At 46.0% G+C, this 27,229-nt stretch overlaps 1 protein-coding gene across 2 annotated transcripts in view; it reads right to left on the bottom strand.

Moving 5' to 3' along the window:
- TMEM275 (transmembrane protein 275) overlaps nt 1–22,373 on the bottom strand; it is a 30,232-nt gene extending 7,859 nt beyond the window's left edge. Inside the window, exons 1-3 of one of the 2 annotated variants that reach the window (XM_087732549.1) lie at nt 22,241–22,373; nt 17,252–17,373; nt 5,983–6,179 (exon numbers count right to left, since the gene is read on the bottom strand). The gene's annotated coding sequence lies outside the window, so the exon portion shown is untranslated. Of the gene's footprint in view, nt 1–1,116; nt 1,344–5,982; nt 6,180–17,251; nt 17,374–22,240 lie in introns of those variants that run through there. The other variant, XM_087732550.1, reaches the window with a different exon arrangement.
- Nucleotides 22,374–27,229: the final 4,856 nt, after the last annotated feature.

Here is a 27,229-nt window from a genome sequence, read left to right as displayed (position 1 = left end):
TAAAACATCAGGGATTATACACAGGGGATTCCTGTTGGAAAACCAGATGAAATGGGGATGAGAAAGCCAACAGAGCAGTGGACGATAAAGCAAAAACAAAGCAAAGCCACAGAATGCCTTACAGCATCCTTTACCTGATAAGCCTCTGCAACAACACAAAGTCCATCTTTATCCTGATTGCCATGTACAACAGGAGAATCTTTGTCCTCCTGCCGTCTCCTAGAGCACAGGCTGATGCTGTGGGGAGAAGGGTCCCTCTCCATCCCCTTGGCAGTCACAAGAGCTCACTAATGTGGGCCAGCTCCCACTGCTGACCTGCCTGAGGATATCTGGCAGCTTTTACCTTCCGCTTCAGCCAAGTTAATGGGTTTGAAAATTACCAACTTTCCAGCCAAATTATCCCGTCCAAAATGACCAATTTCCTTTCCATCAGGAGTGGAAGAAGTTCTCTTTGGGCTGTGTGAAACAGGTTCTTTTCTTATCAGTTAGAGTCTAGGTTTCTTCTCCAAACAACATTTCAGCTTGAAATGCATTACTGCTGAGCGCTGCTACACAAAAAAGCTGCATATCCAAGCTAGAGTGATAGAAATCCAGAGGCTCTAGTGATTCCTTCCAGGGGAATATCCATCCCTCCTTATATTCTCAGGCGGACAAAGAGAGACTTTCATTCATAGCTCTGAGAGTTCCTAGAGCTCAAAGGGCATACCGACATATTCAGCCAGCATTTTAGGAGCATCATTTAAAGCCATACCAGCAGCACGAGCAACATTCATAGCTAAGCATGCTTCCCTCTTAGTTGTAGTGAGGGGGATAGAGCTACCATCTTTCCACACCATCTCAACAGAGCAGCACAGCCAAAATATTTGACAGACCCCAGGTGAGTCTCCTTTCTAGAGGTGTGATGGCACAGCGAAATAATGACAGTGATCAGCAAACAGAAATTGCAGTCAGACAGCTATAACCACCCCCCGGCACACAGACAGACTCGCAAACACACACACACGCACCCTTTAGCTATCAGGAGAAACAGAAGACTTTTTCCCCTGGGCAAAGTGCTGGGAAACTCTCCGGTAGGGCCAGAGAGAGCCTCGGTGTCTGGAAGGGGGGGACACTTACCTGGGCTGGAGCGTGGAGCCGGGGAGGGCGATGGAGAGAGCGGGTGCTCCGGGTCTCCCCCTCACCCTTCAGTCGGTGATGACAAAGCCATGGCTAGTCCCAGCAGGGCCTGGGCTAGCTGTGTGCTAGGAGGAGAGGGATCTCACATCCCTCCTTCCCTCTCTTCACCGAGCTCGGGAAACTTTGCTCGGGTGCCAGGCGAGCCCCGGGCAGTCCCCGGGAAAGCTCAGCAGGCTCTGTGTGAGCTTGGCCGCCTTCTCCCCACTTTCCTCCTTCCCCTCGGAGGATGATGTCCTTCTCCTTAGGCAGAAGGGGGTTCAGACGCAGCATCGCTGCCCCGCCGCATCCTCTCCTGCCTCCTCCTCCTCCTCCAACCCGCGGTCCCCAGCAAGGCTGAGCCCCGCCGCCTCCCCCGCTGTCCGGCAGGCTCTCACCCTCTCCCCGCTCCTTCTTTTTCTTCTTCCTTTTCTACTTCAAGGCTGCAGCTCCCGCCCCCTTCAGCTGACAGAGGTGCCCGGAGCAGAACAGCCCCTTTTTCCCCCGGGGAGAGGAAAAACTCGTCGCCACCGAGGGGCAGCCCCAGCCCCAGCCCCAGCCCCGCTCCGGCACCCCCCGGGGCGGAGAACAAAGCGGCCGCCGCCGCCCGGGGAGAGGAGGGGAAAACCACCGCCAAATGCCAAGGAATAAGATGCAGGCTCTCCGCTTGCTGCAGAGAGGCAATGATCTCTTAAACGCAAGTGGTTTGAAAAGCACGTTACTAATAGAAAGGAAAAAAAAAAAAAAAACAAAAAACCCCAACAACCGGTGTCCCGGTGCCTTTGGATCCTGGAGGGATGCAGGAGCGACTCCTCGCCTGGCGGTCGGCAGAGAGGGGTGCTGAGGCAGGACCTCCCAGAGGTGGAAACGTTCAGGGTGTGGGAGCTGGCAAATCTAAAAAAAACGTCCTCAGATGCAAAACTAATGTTTTAACATGGCAATCGGATCTCAGGTACGCTTAAAGGTACTTACTCTAAAAACACGCCTGGCACTAGACCCTGTTGCAAGCATAGCCAAGATCTTAGCTCCTATATTAAGAAGCCAAGCACTGTCTGTTTGCAGAGTTGGTGACCACAGAAAACAAGGCAAACTGCAAGTTATGCACTGGATGGAGTATAGGCAATCCTTCCACAGCTTAAGCGGTGCTGGCACTTGCATGCCCTCAGCTGCTCTCCATGCCCACACTGCTGTAACCAGCCTGGATGCTGCCAGCGACAACTGAACAGAGGCTCTTCTCTGGCTTGTTGCAGGAGAATCCTATATGAATTGGGCTGGAGATGATTGAACATGAATCATGCTCCCCTCTTTTTTAAATGATTGCTTTCATGATCTCGAGAGAGAGAGGAGAAAAGTAACATAGAAACAGCGAAAAACAAAGGTCAAAGAGAGAAATCACTGAAGAAGAAGGAACACTTAACTTACTTCTCTCTATTCTCCAGGCACTACTCCACCGTGAGTATTCTTAATACAGCAGCATCCTCTACTGCATCATATTGTGTTTCACTTTACAGGTTATCCTAGAAATTCAGGCAAAAACAAGCTTTGCAGAAAGGGGTTCAGCCCATGCTGAGGAAAACAACTCTGTTTTCTCCTTAGCTTGGGTAATGTTAGCAGCATGCTGCATGACTTGAGCAAGAGGGCAGGAGGGTATCAGAAAAGCAGTGCTGACCAGATATGTTGACTGCCTGGGCTTCTAGAAAGAAATAACTGGGAAATCTCATTTCAGACCTTTCCAGACATGCAACGTCTCCTCTAGGGATTCCCTGGCCCTGTAACATGACATTCTAAGTGGCTCAGTGTACTCATCCCTACCAAAAAAGTGATGGGAGAGTGCATGATGGAAGATTTTCTGGAGAAAATCTCCACGTGGCACGTCTGAGAGAGACAGTTCCACATGTGGCAGAACTGGTGTTTAGTGTTTGCTGACTGTTGCTGGGTAGAAACCGGAGTGGCTGAACTCATTCTTGGTGTGGCTCCATACGGCTCAACGAAAACAGCCCTATAAGTCATGTTTATTTAGGAACAGTGGCTGTCAGAGGGAAAGACACTGCCAGGGTCATTGATTCGAGTCCCCTGCTACCACGTTGTATAATAGCATTCATAAAGCGCTCAGTCTCCAAAGGGGGCCAATTAATACCGAATGACCTGTGAGCTGTTCCCTAATTGCACAAGGCAGTGATGAAGAAGGCTGCAGCCGCTTCAGGTTGGCTGTTGCATGACGCTCCATCACACTTTCTGCTTAATGGTCCATAAACCCAATAAAAAGGCTTTACTGAAATATTACATATTTAGGGCTCCACTGAAGCAATAATTCTGACTTTCGCATATGTGGCCCTGACAAACTGGCAGACTGCATTCACGTGATTAAAACAACTGTGAATTCAAGAACGAAAATTAAAGGCTAGATTTCCCACTGGTATAAATCAGAGCAGACTCATTGCCTTGCAGAGCTTTGATAGCTCATGAGCATTCATGATTTGCCAAGGGGGGTTTGCCAGACTGATGGCTCCTAATTTCAAACTTGCCAGGAACTGGGAAGCCCTGCCTTCTTTAGAGGCAAGATCCCAACCCTCAGCTGACTAGAAATTATATTCCTCTGGGAGAAGCTGTTTGTTCCCAGCTTCTGCTGAATTCAGAAATTAGCGTAAGTTAGAAATTTCTGAATGAGACTCAAAATTGCCTGCCTGCCTTTTCCCATTGTCAGTTCCTGACTCTGGTTTACATTACTAAGAAGTATAGCTCAAGCACTCTTGCACCCACAAAGGCTGGGCTTCAGTGTCACCACCTCCTAGTCTGAAGCAAGTCAGGATGGTGACTACCACATGTGAAGCCCTTAGATATCACACTGGTTTTGTGCGGTTTCTCTCTGCAAGAATAACTGAAAAAAGGTGGGAAGGGTAAGGATGATCCATGCTTTCATAGAGGTTTCAAAGGATTTTGGTTGGGACTAACACTGGAGTGAAAGTGCATGAGCAGCATCCATGCTTACAAGAACAGCAGCATGCCAACAGCCCAATTCCTCAGCAGAACAGGACCAAAAAGCAGCAGCCCATTATGCTGCCCACTGAACCATACCCATCACACAAGGAGCGTGTGGGAGACAGAGAACGCCTGGAAGTTTATGATGCAGCAAGATCGTTAGACAAAGGTCACTGCAGAAACGTCCCCCTGCAGATTTCCACGAGGTCTCCAGAACTGGCACCTCTCTGTGCATTTACATTTTAATTGCCTCTTAAGGGAAGGAAACGTCAGGCTGAATCTGCTGTTGCTCCAAACCAATTCTAAATGCCACCACGTCTGTATGAGTGTTTGCACTATGGCAGGATCTGCTTCCATCTCATGGCTCTGTGCTCTGTGCTGTCTCTGGCAATTCAGAAGAGGGCAAGGCCAATTTCTGCAGCATTGTTTACCTGTCTATAACATCAAGTACAGAAAGAAGGAGGTAAAAAAAATTAGTATTTGTCATTCCTAGAGGCAGCTGTGAAATTACTGTGCAGGAGATTTAAACCCACGACGAGACACCTCCTTGTACAGCGTGTAATTAAAATCACAGGACTCTGCCGTGGAGAACAACAGTATTAACGTGCTCAGACCCAGACCACAGACGCAACTGGACCTGTCAAACACAACAGACCAGCTGCAGCTTCTGGCTCACAATGTCCTTACGTTTCTGATCCACTGGGAATGGCCTGAGGGAGAAAGCTTGCTCTAGGTTTGTCACAGTCCTCATAATTTAAGCCTCTGTTATTGACAACCTTTGAGGCAGAATAATAGGTAAAGTAGATTTTTTTACCTGGTCCCATATGACTGTTTTCATGTATGAGAGAATGTTTCTGAATGGAGACCAAAACTGGCTTTTCTAATCAGAGAGACTTGGCAGCCACACTTCATGCCTAGTCTCCCTCAGGACAACTGCAATATCCAACTATTCACTGCACCTCAGCAGGGATAGTTCCTACTTTTACTCTGCTCTTCCCGGGAGCTTTCTCATCATGCACAGCACTGTCTTCATGACCTAAAGTGTCTGAGCCAGCTGTTCCCAGATTCGTTAGCAGATGCTCCCATCCCCATGCCTACTCATGCCGTACACCGAACCCCTTCAGAGCAGGGGTCAATTAACCCCCAATTAACCATTTTAGCTGAAGACTGGAGGCAAAATACCTGTATTTGCTCATCAGGTTGCATCTCTCAGGGTGCTGGCAGCTTCTCACCATATGCCTGTAGAGCACTCAGACCAGCTGAGCCCACTGAGGCCCTCCATTCAAAGAGCTCTGACCTGACATGGACCCAACTTCTCCTGCATGATCCTCTCATGCCAAGACTCCCACACACAGTCTTGAGGATGCTGAAATCAGAACAGGACTCTGCTGGGAGATAGACTGAGAAAGGTATAAAGATTTGTCTTCATGTCACACTGCTTGGGATTTGGCCTCCAGACAGAACGGGGATCTCAGCTAGGCAGTCAGCAGGTACTATCAGCCTGACTTCCAGCATCATTAAAGCTTTGCCTCTACCCTCTGATCAGATGATCTACTTCCATAGCACCTTTGAGGTTTGTTTGGTTGTTGTTTGTTTTTTTTTTAAATAATCTAGAGATCATTTTTCCCCCTTCACACAAACAAAAAAAAAGGCTTCCAGATGTTCAAACAAGTTTCTCCTTCCCATGACACCCTCTGAAAATACTGAGCTGAAGAAAGTTAGCAGACAGGAAACATCTGTGCAAGTGGCTGTCCTGTCACGCAAGCAGTACGGTAATTTTTTATGAAGCTTTCTCAAACAGGAGGAAATCAGCGGGTCAGTTATCAGCAAGGGGCAAATATTTTTAATTACCGTGCAGGGAGGATTATGTCTCCTGTGTTTAATTCTCAAAGGTTCCCACTGGCAAACTAATTAGCAAGCAGCTTCACTGGAAGAGCAGGCCTGAAGTTATGTGGCTTTATTCACCCAGGAGGGAAACACCCAGTTCATTCTCCTCTGTCACATCATGGTCCTCTCTTCTTGCCAGATCAGACCAAAGGATAGTTGATCTGGAAGAGACAAAAACACATAGTGTTCCCATCAGCAACTCTACCTCATGATTTCAAATGCAATTCATCAGAGACCTCAGTGTTACATCTTCTTTAAAACAAGTGCCAGTAGAGATTTTAGTTAAATGGCTATTGGCTCCTCATAAACTGAAATCACAGTGTGCACTATATATTATACTTTATACACTGTATGTTACATATTACATATTATAATATTTTTTCATATCTTCCCCTTCTTCTCCAGGGAGAATACTCAAAGACATCCAATCTGCATTTGAGCTGTCAAGGTAATTAACAGCCTTGATGAGGTAGGAGTCATGATAGTGAGGTCCTGATCCAGCAGAGCACTTCAATACATGCTTTTTCGAGGTATTGGCCTATTGACTTCAGTGGGACTACTCACAAGCCTTAAGGTAAGTACGTACTTACTATGGTCAGTACCTTCACCAGATAAAGCAGAGGTAATACCGCAAGAACCAAAGATGTGCATGGGAACAGAGTTAGGGCCCATACATCAAACATCACATGAACAAGGAACTGCCCTTCCAAGAGCATTTATGCTCTCCTGTTGGGAGTATATCTTAGGTGAATTTAAGGATGTTTCCGAGGATGGGGTTTAGGCGGCGTCATAAACCAGCAGTGGTAAACTAGGTTTTTGATCATGAAGAAAACCAGAAATGATGGAATCTGAAAGGAAACAGTAACGAAATGTCATGTCCTCTCTGAACCCAATTCTGATGTCTGAGCCCAAAGCACAAGAAAGAGGACAGCCATCTGTGCCACCTTCTGACACCAGGTAATCTACCACATCCGTTCAGCCTTGGGAACCAAATCCACCAAGTGGTCCATTGGCCTGCCCAAAGTGTCTTTCTGTCCATCCAGCCACTCAAGTATCCCCTTCTGAGCAAGGTACTGTTGCCCTGTCGAGCCATTGGGCAATATCAGAGGCTGGCTGCAAGCATGCTTTCAGGTGCCTCAGGTGCAAATATGTTCATTTTGCTCATCCTTATGGGGAAAAGCACCCACATGGTGACTTAGACCATCAAAATCTATTTCCCAGTGAAGGCAGGCTAAGCTAGTTACTATGAGTAGAATGACGGATTATAGCTTTCCACATCTTGATAATTTCATTGTTTTCAATTATGTCCTCATTCAACCTGTCCTTGGACATGGAGACCAAAACCCCTTTGAAACAGATCTAATGTTGCTTTGTGAGCCAGCAAGAAGAGACTTAATTTGTGCCTGTTATATCCACCTGATGGTCAACTTGTAGCATGCCAGACCACAAGACAAACTAATTACCATCAGCATAAATCACATTACTCTAGCCAGTTTGGATTCCTGGAAAAACTAGCTTTGAGGGATGTCAGAGTCAACATTATCAACAGATGGTGTTTCTGTCCGAAGAGGAGACATGTCTTTGATCAGATCATCACTGCTTAGGGCGCTGATGCTCTTGTTTCTCACCCAACATTCTTCACCCAAGGGCTGAGGCTTTACATGGCAGTACACAGTCTACAGTGACGATTAAGACCTGGAAATACAGCTAGTGCTGAAAAGCAAGGTCAGGGTGGTGCCGTTCATGTCCCTTCAAAATGTCTAACACCTTGGACACAGATGAGATCTTGTAAAAGTTTTTGTGGCTTCCAAAAACTCTTGGGCCCCTCATGGCTCAATCTGCAGTACAAGAGTAGAACACTTCACAAGATGAGTCCTCAACTCTTCAGAGCAGCAAAATAAGCAAGACTTAAGTGAAAATTAAAGATCAGAATTGGGAGTCCTTATTTGTCCTTATGTGAAGGTTGGAAACCTTTTCAATGGGTATCTTATCTCCTCAACTGCAGGGTGCATAATAAAACAAACTATTTGGATCCTTCTGTGGTTTAGCCAGATCCCATATAATTTCATGAAAGTTGTTGCAGTGACTTCAGTGAGCTGTGAACAAGGTCTGTAGGATGCTGCCTTGTGAATATTTACCCTCTGGTAGAGAGCAGATGTCTGCGGCCTCCATATGGGATATCAAGTTATAACATGGCAAAGCACAGATCATTAATCACATCCTTAAATGAAGTGATTATAAGGTCATCACGTCAAACATTGCCTAGCATCATTCTGCCTGCACAAGTTTTATTTTACATAGAGCCTAGGGAAGCATCTGGTTAGAACACTTGACTCCAACTCATTAGCTTTGCTGCAAAGCCTCTCTCCTAATACACTTAATCTTTCTGCCTCTCAGTTCCTACACCACCCTCCCAGTGTCATCACCAAACAGAGTGAACAGGTTCTACTCTTGCTCGAAGTACCTGCTGTCAGGATGAATTCAGCTCTCAGACACCATAGACCAGAGGCGCTGCATTTGTCTGTATCAGACATAGATATGCACATACCCGACACCAGACCCGTAAGTACCAACTGGTCCATGTGCAGCAACCGCTTCTCACAAGTTTGAGATTAGCTGCATGGGATAGACATCTTTTTGCCTTCAATAGCAGGATCCAGGGGAGGAAAAAAAATCCCATGACAGTGATGTACCATGAAAACTATGGCAGCTTATACACGATTAATTCAGCAGGCTTTGGAATAAGATCCTCAGCAGAAAGCACTGGTGTGGTCATATAACCTTTGCAGAGTTTTATTTACAGTAGTTGAAGAGAGAGAAGAACCCCAAGTCAAACAAGTTTCAACTCCTGCCAAGAGCACTGATGTGATCCATAAACCAGTAAATTAGGAAATGTACCTCTCTTCTGCAGCACACACTGTTTCAGAGACATGCCAGCAGGTGTTGGTGTAGGCAAGTTCAGAGCAGTAGGACCTAGAAGAGCACCACCAGCCTGTGCTCTGCCAGCAGGTAAGAGAAAGTATCACTCCTCTACTACAGCTGGGTGGACAAACTGATGGGGCAGGACAGGAGCTACAGAGAGGCACCTTTCTGTAGACAGGTTTTAGCACTGTTTAATTTTAGAAGTCACTGAAATTGAACTATTGCCCTTCCCCCATCCCACATGCAGACAGTGCAGGTACAGGGAAAAGCTGCCTCGACCATTGGGGAGACCCTGCTGACTCCTCTACCCAGCAGACTGATTCAGACCAGGTAAGAATTAAGCATGGGGCTCTCGGCTATCATCACTACCAGAATAATGTGAAATTCTGATTAAATCTCACATCCTCTTTAGCAAGACTTGTAGAGCTGAGAAATCATAAAAGGTCATTAGAAGCAGATGTTGGTTTGCAGGAGCACTTTTCCAGTACCACAGATGTGGTCAAAGCCAGACACCCCTTCCTTCATCACCTTTTGATACACTTTTTGTAAGACTCACTTACGTTTCACCCCTTTCACAGAGATCAGGCACCAAAGGTGTCCCTTATATCCTTACACATGGATGTAAGGGATTTCTGTTTCAAAGAGGACAGGGGAATGGCAATACACGCATTTGGCAGAGTGGGAAACTGAGGCACAGAGACTATGTCAAGGTGAGGCCCGTCCCAAGACCATTGTCAAGACCTGCCTCCCCCAGTCTGGGAGGCAATGGGGAAGAGGCTTTCCAGGGTTTGTGCATCACCCAGAGACACAGCACAACTGCAAAGATGCTGTGAGCATGCCATCCTGCTGCTCAGGGGACTGGCAGCAATCAGCTGAGCACTCAGTATCTCTAAGGTCTGCAGAAGATAAGGGCTTTAGAGTTTTTCTCACTAAATTATTTGTGAAAAGAGAGTACAGACACTTAACCTGCCTGAGTGAGGAGTCAGGGTTTCCCTATTCCTTAGGCAACAGAAGCAGTGCCTAGAATTATTCACCACTATTTTAAGGAAATAGGAAAAAAATAGTCTGTGTATCCAACATCCCGAAGATCAAACTCTGCAATAAACAAAGCAGCAGCTCAGGCTGAAAGTAAGAAACAGAAGCTGGGAGAGAAAGCCTGGCCAGTGCTGATTTGACTGGGGGAAACGGTTAGTGCTACAGCAAACTGCTGGGGAAAGATCTGCAGGACCTAATGAAGGCAGGGCTGATTTGCAACCATTTTCTCATGCCCAGCAAGCAAGAGACTGCCCCAAAAATACTGCAATGTGTTTGGATATAGGATGAACTCATCAGCTGTTTTCTGAAAAGCCTGAGATGCTACAAACATGATTAAGGAAGAGAAAGAAAAATAAATAAAGCCAACAACTGGAAAGACCTTGGATGAGTGTTTCTGTGACTGTTTAAAAGGAGTAAAATAGTCTCCTCTGAACACAAGGTTCCCCCTCACCTCTCACATATGCTCTTTAATTGATCATTAATGTCTCTAAAAAAGGGGCAGGCAGTTACCAGGGGGTATGGAGGCATTCCCTCTTTCTGGTCAGACAAGGACCGAACTTTCCCCACTTCCTCAGAGAAAGGGATCAGGATCAGGGCTTCTGCTCAGCATTCATTTGCAATTCTGACCTGCTGCTAATTGCATTCCCTGGCCATGCAGTCCCTGCCCAGACAGCGCAGAGTTTAACACCACCGAAGAAACCCACTTCTTAATGACCATCACTGGATTCCCCTGCGGATTTGGTTTTCTCAGCTCTTCTCAGGATCTGGGAAAGATGTTCATGAGTGATAAGTCCATGGCGTAACCTCTCACCAGCCGTCAGCTCGGCTGCAGCTGCTGACTACGCACACTCCCATCCCCTTGCAATTATGAACGGAGCTGTGTTAGCAGCACCACACAGTAATTTTACTGTGCGATTGAAGCAGTCTGGGAGCACACACAGAGCCAGCTCTAGAGATTCAGCTAACGAGGCACACCTCATTAAGTACCTAGGGGAGAGCTTTCAGCTAATGTGTTTTCCTTCGCACTCAAGATGGGCCTGGACCATTCACACTGACCACTGAAAGGAGCCCACTCACAACCGCTAACTCATTAAGTGCAGTAGCTCAACGACTTGCCATATGTGATGGTCTCTAAATAATTAAGCATGTCCCTTATTGCTCCTTGCTGCTCCCTCAGCAAGTTTTCTAGCCATCATCTTTGCTCCAATGAAGTTATTGGGCGTACTTCTTGTAAGTGCCCCCAGCCTTCCCCCTCTGCTACCCCAGCTGTCAGGCTGCCTACAAGAGAAGCTAACACCGCTTTGGCAGGGAAGCAGCTCATCGGCCGGTCTCCAGCATTTTCTCCAGGATCTCCGTCCTCCTTACAAGCTCCGCTTTATCGAGGGCACCGCATCTTCTCTACCTCCAGGCTTTTGCCATCAGCTCACCCATGAAGAAGCTGATCCCTTACCTATGCCACGGCACTGAATTGCCCTCAAAGAGGGACTGCATCGCTGCACCACAGGACTGCCACTGAAACCGGCAGCAGTGCCAGCATCATCCCTCTGCTCACAGCATTCCTGGGCACAGGAAGTTCACAGGCTCAGCTGGGTGTTTGTCACATTTAACCCCATTTTGTAAAGACTGGAGGCAAACTCTCCCCCCATCCCTATCTCACCCGGGAGAAATCTTCTGCTGGCTCCTCTGCGTGTTTGAATGGGCGCAATTTGATGCTGGGCGGATTGCAAGTGCACTTGTACTTCCCTGCGAGATTTTCTGCTCGCTGCTGGGGCCCGCACAACACCTACTCATCTCAGTGGGAAATGGTATATGCTTCACAGAAAGAACAAGAAGCCAAAGTACTAAGAATGTGCGTTACTTTGTGCGCAACTGCAGGTTATTCCTGATTCAATAACATGGTGATCCCAGCTTCTGGAGAGACGGATTAAATCAATGATTAATTTAAAGTAATTTATACCTTTTAAACATTCAAGCATATTTCCCAGACCTAAGACCTGCAAGCCACACTGGATCAATGCCTGGAAATCTATGAGTATTATTTCTGTTGTAACTATTTATCCCCCGTAGCACAGCAACATCCTCACCACTAAGGAAACAGTTCACCCCTCGGCTCAGCCAGAGTGCCGTTTTCTGGCCTTTTGGGTCCAGTTTACTCGTTTGCTCCCTCCAGGGATCATCCAGCAGGTTTTGGGATGCACAAGCGCAGTATACAGAGAGATGCTTTTCTCATCTAACTTACCCTGTGGTTCCTCTGTAGCTGCTCCTGTACAGCCTTAGTCAACTCTCAACAGGCAGCCAAGGACCAGTGCCCCCAAGGCCCACAGGCAAACATCTGAGAGGCTCCTGGAGCAGCCCAGAGGACAACAGGCAGTTTGCAAACTCAAGTGCTCCCTGTGTTTATCGTGCAACAGGGTTTTGGTTGTTTTTTCCTGACCAGGAGATTTTGCTGAGCTCCTGGTGATTACCACACCACCCACGACACAGGAACAGGGATTCCTGCACCAGACAGGCACTGAGAAAAGGTTGTTGTGACTTAGGAAATGAGGAGATGTGCCCGTTCATTCCTACCTCTGCCCTGACTCCCACTTGGCACCTTTGGTATGACACAGTCTCTCTGCACCTTGCTCACCCCGTCCGCAAAACATGGTTAATTATATTTTGAGCATCTCAGTCTCCCTGGCTCACCTGTTCAGCCATAAACTCTCCTGCTCTGCACCTTATTCCAAGTCTCCAGCCATCTGAATGACCAGAGAAATAGAAATAGTGGCAGAGGGACCGAGTTGACAATGACCCGGTTTTATAGACAACATAAAGTTGACTCTAATATGCTTGAGTGGCAGAAGTGTCTGTGTGGGGAGGCAGTAGCGGAAGACTTGACTGCAGGAGACATAAAAATAAAAAAATTTAATGCAATAAAATTTCCCCAGATAGCGCTTGACTGGCTAGTTATATCACAATTGGCATGTTTGTTAGAAAGCATTAATAAAACCTGCAGTATAATCCAGGAGGATTCATAGGAAACATTACACAGGAATTTATGGGTTTGCTGCGAAGTTTTATGCTCTAAGTACTGAGGCTCAGTTCCAGAAGACAGACTCTGGGGTGGGCTGGAAGCTCTCCCTGCTCTCCAAAACAGGCAGGAGGAGAAAACTGGGGGGAGAGAAGCATCTTTTGGGGTAGCAGGAATCTCTGTGGGACTTAGCATTATGCCAGTAAGGTCAGTTCAGAGGATCTGAACTGGCTGCTGGTCGCTCCAAGGCAGAGGAAATTACCCCACACATTGCTGCAGAGACTCCAAGGCCATTGATTCAGGTTTTAATCTGGCCTTTTCATCTGCCAGAGCAGAAGCCAAATGGACATTTGATTTTAGCCCTCCCAACTATACTCCCAGCCCTTGCGAGAGCAGGAGGCAGGACAGAGGAAGGGCAAGAGCAGGACACATCTCAGCACAGAGCAGAGATGAACAGATAGAGAAAAAAGACCAGACTGGGGAGATGCACAGAGACACACACATGAACAGCACCACGTAAGCCTCACTTTTGAAGGAAACCTGGCCAAAAAATAACTAAGCCCTGTTCAGATCCTAGCCAGCTGGACCAAGCAATAGACACGTGCATCTGCCCAGGCATATGGGAGCGCTGCTTCTACAGCACTACAACTGTGGGTTTGTAGCAATGAACAGCCAGGGTCAGATTTACTGTGCTGGGGATGGGGCGTGGGAGAGGTGGTGCTCCAAGCCTCCCTCTCACTGTGCAGAGGGCAGTGGCCACACAGATGCCTGCCCACACCACCGCTGCATCCAGCCCCACCAGGCATCCAGCTGAGATCACTCTGCAGCAAGGTGGAGGGAAGGGAAGGAAGTCAATATAAAGGATGGAGAAAAATAGCAGCCTCTTACAGAGTCAGCCAAGAATTAAATACCTTGATCTCTCAGAGAAAGTGCCAGCAACCACTTCTTCTGCTTATCATTCCTTTTCTGTTTGCTTTTAATTTGCTCAACCTATAATTTGTTAAACAGGCTGCCCAGCAGGTATCATGTCAGAGCTGACTATTATGCAGGTGCTGCTTTTAGCCTGGAGCAGAGAGAAACATATCAACATCATGAGTGGGGATACAGCCAGGAAAGCTGCTGATTTCACTGAGAAAATACTAAAAAAAATTGTGTCCTGCTTCTGTCCTGTAACACTTGGAGCTGCTTGCAACTGAAGCATTAAAAATCACAGTGCAATCAGGACATTACACAGACCAGAAATGAAACACCACAGGATTAATGGAGGGACATAGATCACACAGGAGACCCACTTAGGAACCCAGAAGGACTAACCCACATCAGAAAGTCCCAATTTTTTGGAGCAGGGAGCTGTCTTTCTGCTCTGTGTTTGAAGTGCAGCAAGAGATACCACAGTTCCTTGAGTGGAGATGAGTAGCAGAACTAGGCAGAGCTGTTCAGAAGTCTTTCAAACCCTTGTTTCACCAAGAAAACCATACAAAATTTCACCCAAAACATCTCAGGTTCCATGAATCTAGGCTGATTTTCTTGCAAAGATTGGATGCCTGCTTTCCTCCTAGATGGACCAAGGACTAGCACCAGGTCCCACAGCCTGCTGACATATGGATTAAGCAGGGCTGAGCTCCCAGCTTTGCAGCAGAGACCTTGGAGCCTTGAGATGGCTACAGAGATCCCACAGAGCCTGGGGCCCATGGCAGTGTGCCGGGCCAGAGCCACTGATCCCCAAAGCCTCCTGCAGCTACTAAAAGAAACCAGAGTCAATGCAAAACCCACTGACATCCCCGAGCAGCTACCAGGCCTGAGAGCATTGAGCTCACACAAAAACATGACTCTAAACCAAAGTCTTCTATCCTGAAGATAAATTGGATTTTTCGGCCTGTTTTAGACACTCAAGGACAGCTACAATCCGCAAACATAAATAACAAAAGCTATTTGGCTGCTTAGATGTTTTGTGATGGGAGGAAAGTGGCATGACTTAGACCAGAACAGCCTTCAGTTCATTTGGAAAAGGAATCCACAATAAGGTCTCGGCTTCTGACACCTGCTAAAGCCTTATTTGCCCTGCCGAGCACCCATGGACACCTAGCAAACGTTATGGGTTAGACACTCGGTACCTGAGGGTGATTCATTAGGGTGTGAAGGACACAGATTGACTTCGGGCCAGTTTGCAAAATGACCCCAATCTCCCACTTTCCCTTGTAGTCTTCTGCTTTCTGTAAAATCCCCTTGGGCAGGCAGCACCACTGCCAGGCAAGCTGTATTTTAGACCCTTCTCAGAACATTCTCTCTAGCTATTTTTAATGCTTTTTGGAGTGGAGCCCTGTGGCTTCGGCACTGCAGGCTCCAACCCCGCACTGGGTTAATGTCCCTGGTCCCGCTGCATGAAGCACTTACGCAGGTCTTCTAGGTCCAGCCGAGGACAAACACTGATTCTAGTACGTCAGAAGCAATTTCTGTCAAACAACACACTGTTCAGCTCACCTACAGGTGAATCCACAGAAAACAAAGGAGTAAAGGCAACACATGGTCGGTCTGTAAGCCCTTTACCCAGACCAGGCTCCCGTAACATCCCTCGTAGCCCAGGTACTGCCAGGTGCAATCCCCAGAGCCTGGTACCCTGTAGATGTGTGAGAAACGCTGTTTGTCTACACCTACTCCCTGATATTCAATGAAGCAAGACAATTTTGTGGCCAGCAGTTTCCATCAGCTCCAGCCAGAGCAATCCCTTTGATTGTAGGTACTGGGGGGGGGGCAGACAGTTCTGACATTAAACGAGACCATTTACCCCAGAACAGCATCCCACCCCATCCTGCCAGACCCAAGTGCTATCAGAGGCTCATCATCCTTTTGTCCTAGCATGACTTCCCCCTTTCTTCCCCACCTACAGCCTCCTTTAACCCAGCACAGGTCTCCTTCCTCCACTTCATGTGTAGTCACCACCATCCTGGGCCTCTGAGGCTGCAAAAGCAGAGCAAGGCTGCCTACAGAAATGTACCATTAGGGTGAGGAAGACTTTGTAACTGGTTTTGGTGAAGATCTGGCACTAGAAAGCAGAAGAAGGTGGAAATGGATATTCATCACCTGCTGTGCTGGACCGTTCGGTCACTGATTCAGGAGGCAGGAACTCTTCCCAGGATTGCAGCTGACACATCCCACCCGGAAAGCTCTTGACTTTGCAAGCAGTTATTTCAGGATGAAGATGAGTTTCTGTTTCTCTCTCTAAGTCTTATAAGAGCAGAATGACCCAGTGTTTTTCACCCATTCTCCTCCTGTTTTCATCCGTCAGAGGAAGCAAACATCAGCTCTCTGGGGCCAGACAACTTCCACTCAGGTTTCACCACCAACTAATTATTACAAAGGGGTAGGAAATAGAAACCAGCCTGGGATCATACCAGACGCGGGCTAGGAAAACTCTCAAGTTCATCCTCTGTGGTTAAGCTGCCTATTACAGGCTGAACAAGAAAGATGATTAAAGATAGTTGTTATTGCAGTTTAGAGCCAACAGAGACAGCTTGTTCTGGGAAGCACAACACATTGTGCCTGAGAAAGCCCGCTGTAAGCATTAGATTACATTTGCTTGGAAAACTATCAGGCTGAAAGACAAAAAGACTCAAATCTTTGGGCTACCAAACAGCAGCAAAACAAAGAGAAAGCTGAATGTCATTCAAAATAGGGAAGAATAGTCAGAGAGATAGGGAGTGTGGCTGCACTAAGACAGCCTTTTAGACGCTGCTAAAACAGTGCTGCTGTAAGAGGTGAAGCAAGGGGCTGCAGCAGTGTAGGAGAACATGTAGGATAACAAAAATATCTAGCTACCGGCTCCCTTGCTTCTGATGAGCAAGGCCAGCATCTGCATCCCACATTCAGGACTTGCAAGCCCACTGGGGTGGGCATGACCACTGTGGTCAGTGCAACTGCATCTGCTCTGCGGGACAGGATCGAGTCCACACAGAAGATGCTGACAGGCAACTCAGATATGGCACGAAGGAAATCCTTCTGGCCCTTTTTACATGCTGAGATGAAGTGGTTTGTGTTAGATCACACCACAAGCCTTTAGGAGGGCTGAGGACTAAAACTGCTCTTTTTCCAACCATTCTTTCTCACCCATATCATGCTGATAAGGTCTTTGTCATCATTTTCTCTCTCTGTAGTAAACCATACACTACCTGAGCATGGATGTATCTGAATTTGCAGCTTGTAAAGATACATAACAGTTATTACATCTAATAATGTATAAAAATACACATACTGATCCTATTAACGTACCAAGCTCACCTTGGGGCAGCAGCAAAGTCTTCTCGAAGCCTTTTCCAGTCCCAAAAATCTATGATTTCCACTCTTCTCTCTTAAGGCACAAGCTGGGATGCAGCTGGACAGGTTTTCTTAATCTACTGAGACAAAGACGCAACACCAATACCAAGGTCAGGCGGTGAAGACAGCAGGCAAACACGAGCGTTGCTGACCTGCACACAGCACACACATCTTGCATCAGCTTTTGCTAATTTTACAAATTACATTTTACTAAAGGGAGATTTTATTTCAGGTTTTACTAGAACTGGCCCCTCCACTTGTTCCACCTTTTGCATTAAGCATCATGATGCTCAGAGCAGAAGAGGATGTGGTTCTGTAACAGCTTATAAGCCTCCCAGCCAATTTGGGAGACAGGTTGTGTGTATACAAGTTTTTAAGAAAGTAGGCTGCTAAGCGGAAAAGGAGAAATGCTCTTGCTGAAGGAAGGGCAACAGTTGGCTACTGTCAAGTGAATCTAGATAGAAATGAGAAGGTCTAGGCCAGGGAAGACTGAAGCTGCTCTGCAAATGCTCAGTGCTGTGATAGCCAAGGCAATTACATCAAATGCAAGACACAAGCCGGCACAGGTACCCCCACATTTCCTACAGTCTCTGTCCCATGACAGCTTGCTTTGGTAATAAGCCATAAGCAGAAGAGACAATGCTTTCTGCAGCCCCCATAAGAAGGAGACATCCAGAGCTCTGCATTATTGTGGGAGTCCTTAACAGCCCATAAATAGAGCACTTGTGTTAAGAGACAGCCTATTCCTCCCACTTACGCTGCCAGCAGCTGCCCTCTCCTAGCCACGGCAAGAGCACTGTGGAATAAAGGACCTTGCCCCTTCAGAGCTGGTGCCTTATTTTAGCTATTAGTGGTGAAGCCCTGGTGACTGAAAAGGAGGAAAAAAGAACAAAACAGCAGTGAGAGCTTTATGAAGGTACCAGAAAGCAAAGCGCCAGGAAACCTATGGCAATGCTGCCCAGGAATTGCACTTGGGTCTTGAGCCGAGCAGCAGGGCTGCAAGGAGGAGAAACAGCGAGCTCAATAAACAGTCCAGCTCATCTCTGAAGCCACAGAGGTTCTCCACAGTCCAAGACTCTTCCTGGGCCATACAGAGGAGCACATCTTTGTTACAATCAGGGTGAAAAAGCAACAGTCCCGTAGTGTTAGGCTATGTGAAGACACAGGCTAAGGTCCTGGAGACTGGATGTCCCACATAAAGCAAGGAGGCAGAGGAAAATCAATTATCCCACTTCCTTGCTTGAAACTGGAGGTAAACTGAGATACAGAGCCATTCCCAGGATAGGCATCTGTGTGCATGGCTCAAGTCAGGGATGCTACAGAAAGCAAATGTGTGTTTCATGCATCAAAGTCTCTAGGGAATCAGTCTGAAGAAGAGGAATATTGCTTTCAGTGACTGCATTTTAAAAATACAGTAGGTATTTTATTACATTGCAGGAATCACAGCACGTATGTTCTTGCATTGTGCAGACTTGGCCCCTGTCAGGCCTCCAGCTTCTGTCCAGAAATAAAACAATGGGAAAAATCTATATTCCTCTCTGGAAATATTAACTCAAACAGCAGCACAACTTTAATTAATATAATTAGCACTCATAATATATTTCTATTCTTACAGCTGTGACAACACAGATGCCTCAAACTATGCTGCTGCCTCGCCAGTGCAAGCTGGGACATTTTGTCCTCTTTCAGCATATTAAGCCACCACCACCAAGTTCTTCCTCATGGGTTTTCCATGGGAAACTCAGGATGATGGATGATTTGGTGTTTCACAAGAGCCTGTGGTTCCCCATCCCATCTTTAGAAACAGTCTAGGTTAGATCCAGTGAATCCACTCCTGGCCGTGCTGCTGAGAAACCCCAAGCTGGTTCCAGCTCCCTGAAGCAGACAAGTAGGTGCCATAGTCTGCATCCCTGGAGTAGAAGGCAAGAAACCCTGAGCTCAGCTTCCAGCTGGGAAGACTAAGGTGTGCTGTCAGGCAGGTTCACAGATTGCTAGACAGCAGGGAGAGATGTCTATCATGGCTGGAGGGGAGAGAGTGATTTTTACGAGCAAGTTAGACACAGAGGGAAAGAGTGGTATTAATCTTATTTTCCACTCTTCCTTTTTAAAATACTTTGCTACGGTCTGTGGTTTTTTTCAGTCTGTGGCTGAACTGGATACCTAGTGCACCTGAGGTAAGCAGGTTTTTCTGGAGGTGGGGGCTTTAAATGCATTTGTTTGGGAGAAGGAGACAAAAAGTGGCAGGGAACAATGGACAAGAAATGATGTGGGAAGAGGGGAGGGAGAGGGATCCCCCAGGCCTTCCCTTTTGTTACCAGCAGACTCACAACTGTGCCCTTTGCACTGCAAGATGCAACTTTGGGACTGGTGGTGGCTCTGGAATAAATGCTGAGAAGGGACCAAGGATGCAGATTGAAAGCCAACATGGACATGCGCCCGATGGAAAAGAATCAAAAAGACCTGTTAACCCTGTAAAGTACACAGACACACAGCAGCAATCATTAAGTGCAGTCAAGTGTATTATCTCTTCATGTGCTCTTCTCCTGCGGCCCCAATAATTCGTCTCATCCTACACCTTAAAAGATCCGATAGCTGAGAGATGTAACAAGTGAGACCTCACACCACAAGACATCATTACTCTGACTACATGTACTCAAGGCTGTTTATTTTTCTCCAATACAAAGCAGAAACATTTAAAACCTTGGTGTACAGTCATGAGAACAAATGAACCCAGAGAGCCTAGTGAATCTGACAGTTACCCTCTTTTGCGCGCTTCTTTGCTAATTCATGACGGCTGATGTTATGTGACAACTCTCCTCCTCATTAGCAATTACTTATTAGCCATATAACTCCCATCCACACACAGCCTCTGCACTGATGTCCTGTGAGGCCCTGCCTGTTTCCTTTCCCAAGGGGACAAATACACCTCTCATAGCCTCTCTGTCCCCCGGACCAGATTTTTTTCATCCTCCTCCCACTCTTTTTTGTGTTTGTTTTAAGAAAGGAACTGAAATGAAGATGAGATTGTTTCTACCAAGAGATGGTGGCAGCAGCTCTGAAGCTCTTATGAATTACAAAAAGTCGAAGAGGATAAGCCTGCTGAGTGGAAACAGGGAGATATCACTTGCTGTCATCAGAGGACCTCCTGGGAAGAGCTGAACCCTGCGTGTCCCAAAAATTAAGAGTGTAAATTGATATGTGCTCCTTCACTTCACAGAATCTGTGCGTCATATGAGGCAGGGGTAGCTGTTTCCGTGGCAACTAATCTAATCTTTATTTTAATTTTTGCTGTAGTCAGATCACAACAGATAAGAAATAGCCATACTCAGAATTAGAGCAATTGTATGTGCGAACACATGCACAGAAAAAATACGTAATTGCATACGTGGCTGTACCTAAATGTGAAAAAAAAAAAAAAGTGTTTTTGTATGGGGAATACACTTTTTAAGGAAATAGAACCAAATTGGACTCGACCTCAGAGACACACAGAACAGAGATAGCTCTATGCACAGCCATCGTGTTGAGTGTAACTGAGCCTATCACCATCCTAGCGGAAAGGACAGTGTACAACTTATATACCTTGCATTTGGAGAAGTACCTTATCCCATCCCAAACTGCCTGTCAGCTCATTCTCCCTCCCGTGAAGGCTTCTTCTGGAGAAGAAACACAGGGACCTATCGGCCATGTCCTAATATAAAAGCCCTGATATCATCCCAAAAAACATAGTCCAGGCAACAGTACGTCCTCAACACAGTAACATCACCATCCCAAAGTCATACATCTCAGGAAGGGAAATGCTTGAGGTCTTTCTTTCTTGACTCACCACATGGCTGGCAACCATTGCTGCCCATCCTCAGGGCAGGGAGCCAAACACAAAGTGTAAATAGGCCAAAATCAGGAACCCCAAGTTTGAAAACCTTCAAATTCCAGGTTTCAAAATGCTTGAAACTTTGAGCAGGGAAGTGTGCAGTGCCTGAGGCACAAAATCCCTCACAGACGGAGCTGGCGTGCCAGATGTTCCTTAATGCCAGATGGCAGACATGGACAGGAGAAAAACCTTAAGCACATTCCCAGGGATTCAGGTACCTGGGTGGTCACGAGTCATCACCACAGTCTTCCAAATACGACAAGCCAGCTCTTCTACTGCTCTGAACTGGGATAGTTCTCATGACGTCATCAACAGAGCTAAATGGATTACGTCAACTTTGTTTCTTCAAAGGGTCCTATCACCAAGGACTCTTTTTGGGTTGGGATTTTTCTTGTTTTCTTTTACCTGGAGAGCAGATTTGCTGTGAAAAGGTCACAGCCAGAACACAAAACTCTGACACTGCTGCTATCAATGCAAATCCAGAAGAGAGCTTGCAAACTTACAGCTTAAGGAGACAGCATACAGCAAAACTCATCACCTACAGGACCCACCCTGAAACATCCCGAATCAAGAAGAACAACATCAGCTAAAATTCAGCCTGTCTTCTGAGCCATGAGGCCGTAGGAGTGTTGTGTCATGGGTGATTCAGACAGGAGGAAACAGAATCCTAGAATCGTTTAGGTTGAAAAAGACCTTTAAGATGATCAAGTCCAACCATTAACCTAGTAGAGCCATGTAGAAACACGGAATAGCAGATCTTCTTTAAGCTTTATAAAGACAACAAACATCTCTGTTTTGCTGACTGCACAGCATGCCTCCAGTTCATGAAGTCCTTAAGCTGCTGATTGCCAAAGGCTGGGGGTTATGGGCAGGGAAAGTATTCTAATTACATGTCTTCCTTCAGCATCTCCTCCTGGCCACTGACAGAAAGAGGATGCAGAGTTAGACAGGATTTAGCTTGACCCAAAAGAGCCCTTCTAATTCTCAGCAAAAAGCCAAGACGTTCCAACCTCCAATTTAGAGAATGGTGGGATTTTCAACCCTTCCCATCAGCTATTCCCAAACTAGACCCCTACCTTGAGTGCCGGATCTCTCGTTAGCGCAGGAGGAGACAAGCCAGGATTACAGAATAACAGGTTCCCTAAAGATGAAGTTCTTCTTTGAAGTAGTGACTTAATTTGGGCAGATGAGATAGGTGTTTAGAGAGAGATGGATGTTTGTGCCTGGAACAAGAACAAGCAGAGGAAACAGCTCAGTAAATGATATGTTTTTAAGTATTTTTAGTAATGTAATGCAGCAGCAAGAGGAAAACAAAGCAGGAAGAGCAAGAAACAACGAAAATCAGTTCAGCTTCAACCAAATACAATGGGATCACACTGGCGCATCAAAGCGGGCTTCTGGCCATCACTTTTACGGGCAGGCTAGAATAAATCCATTCCTATGATCCCACTGTCCGACAGAAGGCCTAAGCCCAGAGTGGGGCTGAGCACACCCCATCCCAGTGGATTTTAATCACACACCACCAAGAGGGATCCCTCTTCGTCCATCTGCTCCTGGCTGCTGCTAGGAACCCTCCCATCACCTCTGACTGCAAAAACAGCAGCTGCAATTAATAATGTGCAGACACTCTCAATTGCTCATCTTGGCAGCCATCTGGCTTCATATCACATATATCCCTGCTATGCAAAACAAAAGGGTATTTTATCTCCTGCCACCAATAGCTGAAGGATGGACTAAGAAACAAGCAAGTCTGATATGAAACAGAAGATAGATTATAAACAAGCAAGAGGCAGAGAGAAGGGTGCTCAGCAATACATCCGTGCAACCGGAAGGGGATCCGCCTTTCAGAAGCAACAATTGCAAGTTTGCATTCCCTGAGGACCCATTTTGAGCAATGCTCTATGAGATCTCAGTCATTCATTTTGTCTGTTTTCCTTTGTTTTTCTACCATCATCATTTTTGTTCATCTCGGTTTCCCTTCTCCAGGCTTTGAGTGCAAACAAACATAAGTCAGATCTTTAACTGCTCTAATTTGGTGCAGTTCCCTGGATGTCCATATAGCAAGGTTGATTTAATTCAGCCTTGTATCTTCAAAGGATCCTTTAATAGCAATTACAGGCCAGATGAGTGGGATTTTAATTTCCAATTAAACCAGCTTAGCTCAATTCAGAAGTGCCAAATTTTGCCCAGCTCTGCCATTGAGCTCAGTGTTCTGCGTTTTTCTGTAAATGCTGGCAACACAACAGGAAAGAAATTAGAAAACACACTTCCCGGGGTCAGGACAATCTCTTGGAGTCATGTTTGTACAGCACCTAGCATAATAGGGACCTTTGCCATATGTGAGGTTTTTAGATGTACATTTTTAAGTCAATATTTAAGAGTCTCTATCACATTAAGCATCCCATCCCACATCCACTGCTGAGAATTTGGTCCCAAGACCTAAGATGAGTATCTTCCCTGTGTTGCAGAAAACATGACACAGTTAAGATAATGATGTTGAACTCGGATGCAGCACTTGGTGTAATTTTAGTTCAGCTGCAGAATTTCACTGGGCAGGGATTCAAGATGAGAGTTCTGGTCTCAGGTAAGCTGCTGGCTTGCGGGAGGACTTGTCTGAGCCACATCAGCTTCTCAAGTCTCTGTTTCCTCATCCCTGAAATGTGAATGACATTGATATCTCTGGATGAAAAGCTCTATTTATTACATTTTCTCATCTCTCGGCTGCTCCCTTCATGAATACAAACCTTTGCTTCAAAAATTAAAGTGTTAGTTTGCCCTTTCCCTACCACTAAACTGCTGTTTAACAAGAAAATAGCTGTTCCTTAAGCACATATAGAATCACTGAATCATAGAATCACTTAGGTTGAAAAAGACCTTTAAGATCACCAAGTCCAACCGTAAGCCTAGCACTGCCAAGTCCATCACTAAACCATGTCCCTAAGCACCACATCTACATGTCTTTTAAATACCTCCAGGGATGGGGACTCCACCACTTCCCTGGGCAGCCTGTTCCAGTGCCTGACTACCTTTTCGGTGAAGAAATTGTTCCTAATCCAATCTAAACCTCCCCTGGCACAACTTGAGGCCATTTCCTCTTGTTAAGAACGAGATAACCATGTTAAGAACTAGACCATTATTAGATATCCAGCCAGTTCTCAAAGGGATACACTATCAAATCCTTAAGTGATAGAAGCCCGTCGGACATCCTGACCAGCATCTTGGTAGGTGTGTGTCTTCGGTGGGAGATAACGGTCTATTCCCAAGCCTTTGTTTCTGTTAGGTGCTTTGCCTGCTCCCATGTTCTGTTGCAACAGGACACAATGCTAACGCTTCCACTTCTGCCTAGGGTGATAAAAGCTTTCAGCACCGATCTAACACAAAACCCAAAAGCATTTGCTACTGACATGATGTTCAGGTACTATTCTTTGGCAGTACTTCAGATACATATTTAGCACGTACCACCAAAATGAGATTCATACCGAGCTTAGGGACCTGCTCCCACGGCATCATTTCGGCTAACATGAAGTGGGCCCAGAACATGATCTGACCATCCTTACCTTGTGTATGTGGGGATACATTACTTTATCCAGGCTCCTGCTTCTCACCCAGCTTGCATTTCTGCCTGATTCATAAGTTATGGCAGCTATTGTCCTGCAAAGGAGATGAGGGACCTTGCAAATGCCCTCATTTGCTTGGAGGTCAAGCGGGACTCTTCAGGCACCCAGAGCTGCTGAGCCCTGCTCTGGGGTAAGCAGAGGTGGAGATCCAGGAAAGAACAAACGCAAGAAGGGCCAAGGACTAAATGTTCACCCAAAACATGTCAGTGTGAATCTTGATCTGAACAAACTCAAGCAATAGGATCTTAATGCTATTTTAAACAGGATTAAGCAATGTGCAAAAAGGCATCACATAATATATTTATTTTTTTAAATCCCATCTGTGTCACATGGACCATAAAACATTCATATTTATAAACAAAAATAAAGCTGGTAAAGAAAAAACCTGCTTTCTATACAAACCTTTATTCATGTAAATAGAAAGAAGCAGAGCTGCCAACAGATAACATCTACAACCATCCTCTGAATTAGTGCAACTGTGTCTCTTCTTCAGCGAGTTAACATCCTTTCTCCCATACAGCTTTCCTGCTTGCAGATATTGAGACAAAATGAGGTTGCAAAGAGATTTCTATTATTATCATAATTTTCTTCCATGCACACTTCACTTCTGTACTTTGTTTTCCCATGCAGGGCTTGGGTTTCATTCATTCTGTTTACTTTTTCTTCCTTGTCCCCTTAAGTTAAGACAACAACAATTTGTTCTGTATTTCCATGGCTATTCCATGGTGATTTGTTAATGATGTTGGGTTTGCAGTCAAGCAACTGGAAAGATAAAAAGTTAGCAAGCTGCTTCCCTCATTAGGGAGCACAGCTCTCAAGAACTCAAGTGCCAGCCTATTAGCTGAATTATTCAACAGACGAAAAAATACATGACAAAAAAAAAAGCTACAACGAGAGTGGGGAGGGAAGGGAAGCTTATTGACTTTGGTGCTGTTGGAAAAGTTTGGCAGCATTCCTTGAAGCTCATTTGTGGGATTAAACCCATCTAAGGAACTCAGGCAAGGCTGAATGGCTGCACAGAAGCAGACAGAAGCTGGCATTCATAATTCAGATATTGGACTGTATTGTTGCTATCTTGAACTGATAATGAAGCAGCCCCAAGGGGGGAATATTTCCAAAACCATAATGTAAGAGATCTGTTTATGTGCAGTTTGTGAGTAACTGGTGGTGTTGGAGATCATCCATACCTAGTCGCAGGCTTTAAGCACCGAAACAACTCACCATGAGGATCCACAGTAATAGTTTGTGTGTGTTCTTATTGTGTAATAAATACTGTGTAATTCAGAAGAGCTTAACCACCCATGAGAGAGGACTGCATTGCCTCGTGTGTGCCAATGGTAAGAGGAGTTGACATGTGGGCAGCCTGTGCCCTTATAGCTACGAACTGGAGCAAAAACTCTGATGGGCAAGTCAGGATTGTCTCGCTTCCGTTCTCACGTAACCTGGAAAGGGAAAGTGCTTGATTCGGGCACAAAATTAAGCAGGGTGGTCAAAACCTCGAGCATCCTCATATTGCTGGGTAGCTGCATGAGAGTGGGCAAAACCAGGATCTCAATCTTAACTCCTGAGGGAGGTGACTAAGGACACAGCCTCTGGTGAGAGATTTCACCCACCTGGGAGGTAAAACAGAGCTGGTATCTTGGAGGTGCCACAAGATTACGGAACAAAGTCCTCCACTGGAGAAGTCAGCATGCAGACTGGACTGCAGAGGAGAGCATGGACAACTGTCCATACTCCAGAAGCAGCGCGGGCAGGGAAGAAGGGTGTTATTTGAAGGGTTTAGAAACAGGGACTGTGTGATTTAGATAATACCTGGTAATCAAAATAGAAGAAATTTGGACTTATCAGCTTGGACTCAGAAATGGGGAAGAAAACAGAAAAAAACGCACATGAGATCTCTACTTTTTCTTACAGCTGTATATTTCCTGTGCTAAAGCAAAAGGCAATGAGTTTTATGAAACTTCACAAGCTATAGGGATCTGCTTATTTTAATTGTCATGTGATGCTAGGAAGATACAACCTGAATCTGGAGATCTGGGAAGCATGTCCTTTAGCTACTGCAGGGCCTGAAAGAGCAGTGCTGCTTATGCAGCAGGCTACCACCCACTCGTTCATTCCCAGGCAGATTCTTTCGTTCCCCCAGAAACACTGTACAAGTAGATTTTGTACATTTTTGTGAAGAGATAGGAAGCGACTGGTTATACGTACATCTCGTGTAAAAGTAACTTCAGTGATGTTAGCCCCTAAGAGGGACCTGCAGAGAAGCCAGAATTTTTATGCCACGGTTGTGCTGACAGGAGAAGACCTAACAAACGAGGAGAAATCAGCAACAATGGAATTTACCAAGCAATTAAGTAATTTTTACTTGATGACCCAGGCAGAAAGAGAAGTCAGGCAGTGAGATCTGCTGATGACACTGAGCCATCACTTAGAAGAGGACCAGAATAT

Source organism: Nipponia nippon, unplaced genomic scaffold (assembly GCF_047370975.1).
Source record: "Nipponia nippon isolate SJK-2023a ecotype South Korea unplaced genomic scaffold, ASM4737097v1 scaffold_5, whole genome shotgun sequence".
NCBI classification, from domain to species: Eukaryota; Metazoa; Chordata; class Aves; order Pelecaniformes; family Threskiornithidae; genus Nipponia; species Nipponia nippon.
This window is presented reverse-complemented; position numbering and strand designations above follow the sequence as displayed.